Below are 11,069 nucleotides of genomic sequence, written 5' to 3'. Positions count from 1 at the left end.
TCCTGAGAATTCTGGTAACTCCTGTATTTCCTCCTTGAAGGTGGGAGACACACTCTCTCTGCTCGCTCTATGAGAGACGCTCTACTGACAAGACACATGGCACTACACTGATAGACCCCGTGCCCTGGCCACGTGAAGACACCTGCCAGTGCTGAGATGCTTCTACTGCCACTGTATCCACAAGACTTTGTACCCATTGGCCTGTGATCTTTCTGCATCTGGCATCACTGCATGTGTTTCATGAGTCTGAGGAGAACTTTGTAGATCAGTATCAGACATACCAGCTAATATCAGATTTATGGGCTTGGACTGGACTGGACTGCGGGGGGATGAGTGTGTCTATGGATTTGTTTCTCTAGTCTACCCAAACTAACACACTAGTGTTTTGTGAAATAACATGTGAGGAAATGGTATGGGAGCCACATCTGACCAGCTTTGGTGAGACAGAGGAATAGAAGTATCTAGATCTATATCTGCCCCAGGATGATTCTTATGAGGCAGAGTTCAGACACACCTCTACCATTTCCCTTCTTTATTCTATTTTGATAACAACCAACACCAACCTTCCCCTTCGCCACATTCTAATCTAGTGGATTCAATAATTCCTTGCAATGGCTACACCCAATTCACAGACAATACTCTCCATTATGAAGTCTATTAGGGAAGTTAATAACTACAAAATATTAATGATATATGTATATATAAATAATGATATCCACAAAGCCTTGTCTCAGTCATTCTGCTAGGCATGCCTCTCTCTGTTTCTTGGCCTCTGTATCATTCCAGGGCCTCACCCATGACTCTGCCTTAAGGTCTCTGAATGGCTCCTCTGTTCTGTTCAAAGGTCTCTGTTGCCACCATAGCCCCTTCTTCATGTTCTTCCTGGTCTCGCCACCAGCCACTATTCCAAGCAGAGATCCAAGAAAAGCATAATCTCCTTTTGTCAGGGGATTCTCTATTTTGTCTTCTTATTTCCAAGATGGCTCACTTATACCATTCTGGTCCCATTAAGAAGATTCATAATGCTACTCAAAAAATGATTAAAATGTCTCTAAAGTGAACCAGGGGCATATATAAACCATAGAAATATGAACGGATTTTGAACTCACACTTGATCATAGCATTAATCTAAGAAACATTCGTGCGTATGGCCTGGCCCTACTCAACACTTGCCCATAGGAGAAAATCATTGACGGTATGGTGCTATTGAAAAATGGGGTGAGGAAATCAGATGCTGCCTCACTACGTGAAGGAATGATGCTTGGGGTCTTAAAAGCTTGTCTTCAAAGAAGCAGCCATCTAAGGGAGTTTTTAGCTAAATCCAATAGAAATATGTGCAAAGACTGTGTGATCCTAGGTTTGTAAATAATAAAATCTAAGAGCAAAATAAGGAATGGTATTAGAACTTAAATTCTGAACCACTAGTTTGCAGAAGGCTATGGATGATAGTGAAATTCCAAAATTGATTTGCAGGGTCTCCAGATCCCTCTGATCATTGACGAGGGATATTATAACCTTCCTATCAGATAGAATACATTGGAAGGTAGATTCATGAAGATGGTTAGGTGACTTTCAAAACTTTATCGTTTGTTCTCCCTTTTGATCCATTTTGACCCACCCCTTGCCTGTCATACTGTGGTGGCTTGTGTGTTGCTGATGCTGGAAGGTATGCCACTGGTAGGTATTTCAAATGCCAGGAGGGTCACCCAAACAGAGCAGGTTTCATCAGAGCTTCTAGGCTAAGAATAGACAAGAAATAAAAATTTGGTTCTCCACTTTGGAAGAAGGGCCCTTGAAAACCTATGCACAACTTTGAAACAATATCAGACACTGAAGGCCTACAGAATGGAAGGAGACCATTGTTTGAGATAGTACTGGATGATGAGCACCTCAGGTCTAAGAGAACTCAACATGCGAAGGAGAAGGAGCTGATTTCTCAGAGTGCACTGGACCACGGTGACTTGAGTCCATTCAAGGTTGTGGCAGTAGAGGCTTCAGGATCTTCATTTACTGATGAATCATCTAATCATTGGAACTTGGAATGTGAGAGATGTGGATTTAGGAAAATTGGAAGTGGCCAAAAATGAAATGAATGCATAAAAATTGACATCCTAGGCATTAATGAGCTGAAATGAACTGATATTGTCATTTTGAATCTGACAATGATATGATTTTCAATGCTAGAAACAACACAATCAAGAAGAATAACATGACATCCATTATCAGAAAGGATCTTGTTAAATCCATCATGAGGTACCATGAAATCTGTGATCAGATTATATCCATCTGCCTTCAAGGAAATCCAATCAACACAACCATAACACAATGTATGCATCAAACACAAAAGCTTGTGATGAAGAAATTGAAGGTTTCTACCAACAACTTCAGTCAGAAACTGATCAAATATGTAATCAAGATGCATTTAGTTATTGGTGATTGTGGTAGTTATAAAATCTCATGTCAACTTGAGGCTATTAAGAGTGAAGGGGTGGAGTCTAGACTGTCAGTCAGGTCACAGCCTCATGATGCATCGTAGAGGGAATGGCTTTCTCAAGAGGATTCTGGAAACTTCTCTTTCTCCCTGGAGGAAGACCACAGAGTCTATCTGCCTTGGTCTTGTCCTTATGGACAAGTCATGTGGAGCTCTGCTGAGACTTGAGTGAGCCATGTGGCAGAGACCTGAGGAGACAGCCCAGTGATGCTTCCACTGCTATTGGACCCACAAGAGTTTTCACCCACCTGCCTGCCATCTTGTTCAATTCAGCATCATTGCAAGTGGGACCAGGAGTCTGAAGAGGATTTTTGGGATCAGTATCAGACATATGGGCTAATATCAGAGTTAGGGACTTGATCTGGACTGGGCTGGGATGTGTTTTCAATATACAATTACTCTTTGGTATGAAGCTCTCTTCTACACACATATGAATATCATTGGATTTGTTTCTCTAGTCAACTCTAACAACTCTCTAGAAAGAGACTAACAGAATGATTGAAATGCAGAAGCTGAAAATAAAGAAGAAGGGACATGAATTTGGTGATGGAAATGAAGCATGGTAGCATGGTAGGTCTTTGAAACCCAACAACTTGGTCATAGAAAATACCATTTTTCAACTACTCAGAAGGTGACTGCACACATAGATGTCCCCAGTAGAGTGCACAAAAGTCAACTTGACTATGTGTGTGGGAAGACACGAATGAAGAAGCTCATTATCAGCAGCTAAAATGACACTAATTTCTCATATGTAAATTCAGGATAGAGCTGGAGAAAATGAAAACAAGTCTGCAGGAACCAAAATATGACCTTGTGTCTATGCCACCTGAATTCTGAGAACATCTCAAGAACAGATTTGATGCATTGAACACTAAACACGCAAGACTTCATGAGCTGTGGGACGACATCAAGACCATCTTTCATGAAGAGAGCACAAGATCATTAAAAAGACAGCAACAAGAGAAAAGATCAAAGTGGATGTCAGAAGAGACTCTAAAGAAAATGGGAGAATGGATAATGTCAAGGAGCTGATTAGAAAACCTCCCAGGGCAGCTCAAGAAAACCCAGTCAAATCCATGAAAAGATGTGGAAAGACCTCGAATTAGAAACCAAATGGGAAGTTTCGGCATATCTAAAACTGAACAAAAGAAAAAATTCAGGCCTTGAATTGCAATTTCAAAATTTTACAGGCAAAAAATTGAATGATACAGGAAGCATCAAGGGATGATGGAAAGATTACAGAGTCACTGTACCAAAATAACTCGTTGACAGTCCACCATATCAAGAGGTAGCATATGGCCAAGAACCTAGGGCTAAAGGAAGAAGTTCAAACTGCACTGAATGCACTAGTCAAAAACTAGGTTCCGGGAATAAATAGAACACCCATTGAAATGCTTCAGAAAGCTGAAGAAGCAGTGGAAGCATTTGCTCATTTATGACAGGAAATTTGGACAACAACCCCCTGGTCAACTACCTGGAAGAGATCCTTATATGTTCCCATTCCAAGAAAGGTGAACATACAGATTGCACAGACTACACAACGACATCTATATTCTACAGAAGTAAAATTTTGCTTAAGGTCATCCCTTAAGGGTGGCAGCAGCACATGGACAAGGAGCTGCCAGAAATTTAGGTTGGATTCAAAAGACGACATGGTACAAGGCATATCACCACTGATGCCAGAGAGATCTTGGTTCAAAGCAGTGAATATCAGAAAGTGGTTTACTTGCATTTCATTGACTGTGCAAAGCATTAGAATGTGCAGCCCATAATAAACTGCGGGTAACTTTGAGAAGAATAGGAATTCCGGACATTTAATTGTGCTCATGTGGAACTTGTACATGGATCAAGAGGCAGTAATAGGAACAGAACAAGGGAAAATTCTAGTTTTAAAAAAGGAAAGGTGTGCTTCATGATTCTATCCTATCACCATAGTTGTTCAATCTATATGTTGAGTAAGTCACCAGAGAAGCTGGATTATATGAAGAAGAGTGTGGCATCAAGATTGGATGAAGGCTTATTAACAACCTGCAATATGCAGGTGACACAACCTTGTTTGCTGAAGGTGAAGAGGACTTGAAGCACTAGTTGATGAAGATCAAAGATTGCAGCCTTCTATATGTATTACAACTCAATGTAAGGAAGACCAAAATATAACCGGACCGATATATAACATCATGATAAATGGAGAAAAGTTTGTTGTCAAGGATTTTTTCTTAGTTGTCTCCACAATAAATGCTCATGGAGCATCAGTCAAGAGATCAAAAGATGTATTGCATTAGGTAAATATGGTGCACAAGACCTCTTTATAGTATTAAAGAGTAACAATGTTACTTTGAGGACTAATGTGCTCTTGACCCAAGCCATGGTATTCTCAACTGCATACTATGCATGTGTAATTTGGCCCTGGAATAAGGAAGACTGAAGAAGAATCCATGCATTTGAATTGTGGTGCTGAGAAGAATATTGAAAATACCATGGACTGCTAAAAGGACTAACTGGTCTGTATTTGGAAAAGTAAAGCAATAGTGCACTTTAGAGGGAAGGATGGCAAGTCTTTGTCTCATCTATTTTGGACATATTGTCAGGAGAAACCAGTTCCTGGAGGAGGACATCATGCTTGGTAAAGTGGAGGGTTGATGAAAAGGACAGACTTCGATGATATGTATTGACATGGTGGCTACATCAATGGATACAGGCATAGGGAAAGGATCGTGTACTGTTTCGTTCTGTTGTGCCTAGGGCCACTATGGATTGAAGCAGACTTTTATTGTACTGCAGTACAATAAACTTGAATTATCCACATTATAAGCCTCTATAGAGTCATACTCAATTTTAAGTCTTCTTTTAAATGAACAAAAGTCCACAATTTAATAATTTCTTTTAAGTTTTCACTTAATATCATTTTGGTTCCTATCCAGGATAACACGTGGTAGTAGTTATGTCCATTAGACTTTTCTGGGCTTTCTCGGACTTCTCTGGTTTTTGAAGCCCATGACAGTTTTCAGAAGTACTAGTCAGTGTTTAGTAGAATGTTTTTCATTCAAATTGTCCCCAATAGTTTTCTCATGAAGAAACTCATTTTTTGTTTGTTTGTTCTGGACAATATGCCACAAGTTACTATTTTCATATTAGCATATTAAAAATACATATAGGATATCTGTGAGTTAGGATCAGCTTAATGGGAACAAATTGTTTAAAATATATGTTATCAACACTAATTATTACTATTAATGTTAACCTAATCACCAGGCTGAAGAAGTTCTTGATAGTTATCTTTACTATAATGTCCCCTCCTTCCCATTTATATTATGTCTCCACCACCACTGCCACATTTTTAAATCATACTCTTTGGAAGGAATTAAAATGAAGAAAGAGGCATTATGCATATTCAAGTGGAAGAAATAAAACTGTTGTTTTTTTAATGCCTGATATGATTGTCTAAATAGAAAAATCCTAAAGCAACAACACCAAATGTACGGGGCAAATAGACAAGTTTGAAAAATATAAAGTTAATAGACAAAACCAACTGCTTTCCTATAGACCACCAACAAAGAACAATTGAGACAGGAAATAAAAATAAAACAATAACAACAGCTCACAATAGTGTCAAATAGAAAATAGTATGAACTTATATGTGATTATGGAAAAACATAAATTCTGATAAAATAAATAAAAGACATTTAAACAAATTAAAATACCTTGGTAGTATGAGTTATTGCACAATATTATTAAAATCTTAATTTTCCCCATTACGATCAATAGTGTCAAAGCAATAGTTCCCAATTCCCAGCAGGATATTTTTTAATCACCAGAAAATTGATTATGAAGTTTATATTGAAACAAGTTTTTTGTGTGTGTGAGTTTGAATAGAACACCACCAATAGTCCCATTTCTGAAAGATTACAAAGACATTTTTTATTGGGACTTTATTAGTATTCAAAATTCTGCTTCATGAAATAAACTACTAAGATAATTAACAAGAGGCTTCTGACTGGGAGAAAGCATTTGAAAAACACACATTTGTGAAAGGATTTCTACACAGAAGAAAAACGAATTTTTCAATGCCCCAAAGAGTACAGTCTCAGAAACTCACAGGGCCTGTTCTACCCTGTCCTAGAGGGTCGCTATGAGTCAACATCGGCACAATGACCATGGGATTGCTTTCTTTTGGTTAACCAAAATCTATAACCTTAAAGCAAGTTCATGAGAAAACACACAAGTAAAAGATGAGCAAATAACATAAAGTTGTATCTCACAAGTAAATTACACAGATGGGAAATAAGAACTTCTTTGCTTTCATTTATAAGAGTTTGGCAATATTTTGTATATAGCTTCTCTATATATTTTCCAAATGATTCTATTTTTATGCCACTGTTAATGGTATTCATTTCAAATTCTGATTGGTCACTGTTTTGATGCCAGAAATAAATTTTCCTTTGCATTTTGTAACCCATGAATTTGCTCCGCTTCCTTATTAGTTCCAGTGTTTTCCTCTTTTTTAGGATTTTGTATAATCATGCCCTCTGTGAAAAGAGGTTTGTGTTTTGTTTTGTTTCTCTTTTTAATCAATATACCTTTATTCCTTTTTTTCCAATTCTTGCTGAACTAGATAATGTTTCCAACATGATGTTGAATAGTAGTATTGAAAAATGCCATCCTTGGCATGTTTTTGATCTTATGGAGATTGTGTCCACATCTCACCATTCAAACCCTTTGTTGTCGATTTAGAGATGAGATTATCAAGTTGAAAACATTCCTCATTATTTGTAGTTTGGTTAGTTTTGTTCCTCATTATTTCTAGTTTGGTGAGAGTTTTTGTTATAATGCATATTGGATTTTCAATGCGCTTGTCTGTAAAACAGAAAGTATAAGGATTGAGGTAAACAGGTTCTTAATATGAAGATTTATGCGAACCTCTCCAAGAACTGGGCTCTGTTTAATGTTTGCAATTCTAGTAGTATTATTGTTTTTGTCTTTCTTTCTGGGAGTACTCTAAACTCATCTCAGCGAGAGGTTACAACTTTTTTATATGCAATACAGTTATAATAATAAATTATTATTATTATTATTATTATTATTATTATTATTAATTGTAGTTCAATTGTTGGGGATGCAAGGCATAGGAAAAGCAATATTTTATATGACTAAATTTGCCTTTGCGGGAACTGTTACTTTGAACTTTGAACTTGACAAGTGTTTATCTGGAAGGGATAAGAATACTATTTTCCCAAATAATCCCTAGGAAAATATTTTGTTTCATGAGGTTCCAAAGCACACCCATCCTCAGAATCTATTGGAAATCATGGAAATCCTATCCGTTACATCCCAGAACTGCTTCATACATTTTTGAGATTTTTATCTATTCTTCCACAGGGTGGATTTGAAACAACAACATTTAAGTTAGTAGTCTGGTGAACGCCTCCATTTGAGCTGACCAAAGACCTTTATGGAAAACACTCTTGGTATATTTCACAATGACTGGCCCTTGCTCCTCTTGGTGGACACAGGAGGTATCTTCACCTCTGACCCCATTTTCACTACTAAAATTGAGTGGCATTCCTTAGGTAAAGCCAACAAAAGGGGGAAAAAATCACTGTGATCGCATCCATTCTAACGCACAGAGACCCCGTGTGACAGGTGGAGCTGCTCCAATGGGTTTTCACGACTCTACAGAGCAGAAAGCCTGTTAAGTTCTCTGTGGAACTGCTGCTGGTTTACCTGCTGGCTTCGCAGTTAGCAGCCTGAAGCCTGAACACCATGAAACCCAGGCTCCTCTACAAAGGAAAGAACTATAAAAACTGCGCTCCAGGACGTCTGTCTTTCATGGTAGTTCACATTCAGTCTTCAATTTAATCAAAATTACCATTTGGGGTTTCTGCTTCGGGTAACTAGGTCTAACCTTGACTCTGGATCCGCATGTCTTTCCAGATTTAGGGGTGCACATTTCTCAGGGAACTTCATTTCTTTGATGGACCCAAGGGAAGCTAATAATTTTAACCTATTCCGTTTCATTGTATTATTTTTTATTGCTGTTGAGAAGTTAGGAGTGATGACTTCCAAGCTTATTGAATTTCAAAGCCCAAACTTTCATTCTGTTCAATTTTAAGTACTTTTTCTGAAGATTTCCATAGTTTACTGAAATTTAATTAATCTTTATTATATCAAAAACACATACAAACCCTAAATTGCAATCCAAAATAATCCAGGCAAACTTTCTAAACAGGTCTTTTTTAAACAGGTCCAAAATAATCCAGGCAAAATAATCCAAAATAATCCAGGCAAACTTTCTAAACAGGTCTTTTTCTAAACAGGTCATTGTTTTCTTAAAACAATGCCATAATCAATTGGAGAAGAAAAGCTAAATCCTGTATTTGCTTTGTTTCTTTGTTAGTTTTAAACCTTATTTCATACATTCCACAAGTCTGCAGGTTCTAATTTAAAATTGTTTATTACGCACTGATAATATGTTAACATCAGTGCCTTAGGCTGCTTAGCTTGGTTGGTTTGGGCAAAATGTTAATGAAGTCAAGTTCACAGATTTAATCCCCACATGAGTCAATTAGCTTTCCAAGTTCCATTGCTCAGATCGTCCTCCTCCCACAATCCTCCTCTCAGTAATTTTGAAAATGGGCATTCTGACTGTTCACTAAGGAGCTGGAATTAAAGAGCACAGATTAAATTGCTCGAGGGGAAAAGAACTCAATGCTTAGGTAGACCAGAAAGGAGACCAGGAGCACCATAATCTTATAATAATAGGGCATTTGATTTTATTGTGCTTCCGAGCTGAATCCATTTTAAGCATTAGATGACGAGAACTAGGTATGACACATGCAAAGAACTAAATATGTATATATAAACTTGATAGATAAGGGCACCCGTTGTGCCAGGTAAGTCATCATACATGCAAAGAATGAGATTTAGAAAGAATTCAACAAAAAAGTTACATTCACAACCTTTGTATTATAATTTCTACATATATATTATAGGTATTTTATAGTACTTACTGCTCACAAGCTGGAGTACTTTCATTGTACTATTTCATGTAAGCGGGGGCAGGGATCTACAATCTCAAATTTATTTTCTGTCTCAGTTACCTATTGTGGCTATAAAAGGAATACCAAAAGCAGATGGCTTAAACAAGCAAACCTATTTGCTCACAGGTGATGATGCCAGAAGTCCAAATTTAGCGCACGAGCTCCGGGGAAAGGCTTTCTCTGTCTGCTCTGCAGAAACTCCTCACCATCAATTGTGTCCAGCCGCGAGGCTTCTTCGTGCTGGGCTCCCTTGCTCGAAGGACCTGCTCTGCATCAGGCCCTTCTTAGGTAGGAACTCCCTCTCATCTCTACACAGTTGTTCAATCTTTTCTATATTTCACAAGAAATTGACCTAAATACAATTTAATTCTGTCGATTTTATCCTATCTCATTAACATAGTAAAAAACTAAATAACTGTAACATTGATTCTAAGTCGTAGGGACCCCCATAGGGCAGAGTAGAACTGCTCTATCAGGGTTTCTAAGACTGTAACTCTTGACAGAAGAAGACTGACTCGTCTTTTACCTTTACAGCAGCTTGTGCGACACTGAATCTGTGCCCTCACTAACATCCAGGTTAGGATTTCCATATCATCGGATAATCTCTCTAGGTCACAAAATGGAGGATAATTATATAATACAGAGGATAAAGCAAGGCCTAGCCAACTTGATACATATTTTAGGGGGAAGCAATTCAATCCACAACACTTTCTTCTGTTTGCTTTTTTGGGGGGTAATAAATGGGATTAATATAGGCCAAACAACAACATAATTAATGATGGGTGTTTTCTCAATCTCTATCTCATTTTGTCATTTTTTAGGTACTATTAGTTTACACCATTGCTTCATATAGCTATTTTTAAAGCCTTTCTGAGTTATATTATGATATTAATCACAACAAAAGACTCCACTGAAATAGAAAACAGCTACTGTGCTTGTAATAACTATCTTTTTTACATGATAGTTTTTTACATCTCTATATTTCCTCCATTAATTGTACTTTTATAAAGAGTGATACAGACCTATACAAAGGACCCTGTTGGTCCTCTTACAGGTCATGCCAAGTCATTAGACACTGTTTGTGACTTCCTGGAACCTTCCTCTGTTGGTTTCGATGATACTCTGCTTTATAAGACGCCCCTTCAAGTCTCACTCTAATACTTCTCAGCCTTCTTTGCTGGCTCCAATTTGTCTGAATGTTCCTATGTATGTATTTTTTAACCAGGATTTCTATGCTAGCCTTTTGTGAGTTGAGTCTGTAATATTCCTTAATCATCTTATCCCTTCTTAAACATTAAATCCCACATTTATATTAGATATGTTTTAATGTCCCAGTTCAATGATGGGTCCAAGGCTGTCTTCCATGTGCTCATAAGCTGGCCATACAAACCTCCTCTGTGTACTGTTCTCACCACCACAAACAAATAAACAGTTGTCGGGGCTCCCAATTCCTCCTCCGAGAGGTTTCTGGTTTCTGGTCTCTTCTCGCTAATTGCAAGGCTAGAACCCTAATGCAGAGCCCAGCCAGGCCCTGAGGGTTG

This window comes from Echinops telfairi, unplaced genomic scaffold, assembly GCF_000313985.2.
Source record: "Echinops telfairi isolate 266 unplaced genomic scaffold, ASM31398v2 ScPeMD7_59;HRSCAF=198, whole genome shotgun sequence".
Taxonomy (NCBI): Eukaryota; Metazoa; Chordata; class Mammalia; order Afrosoricida; family Tenrecidae; genus Echinops; species Echinops telfairi.
This window is presented reverse-complemented; position numbering follows the sequence as displayed.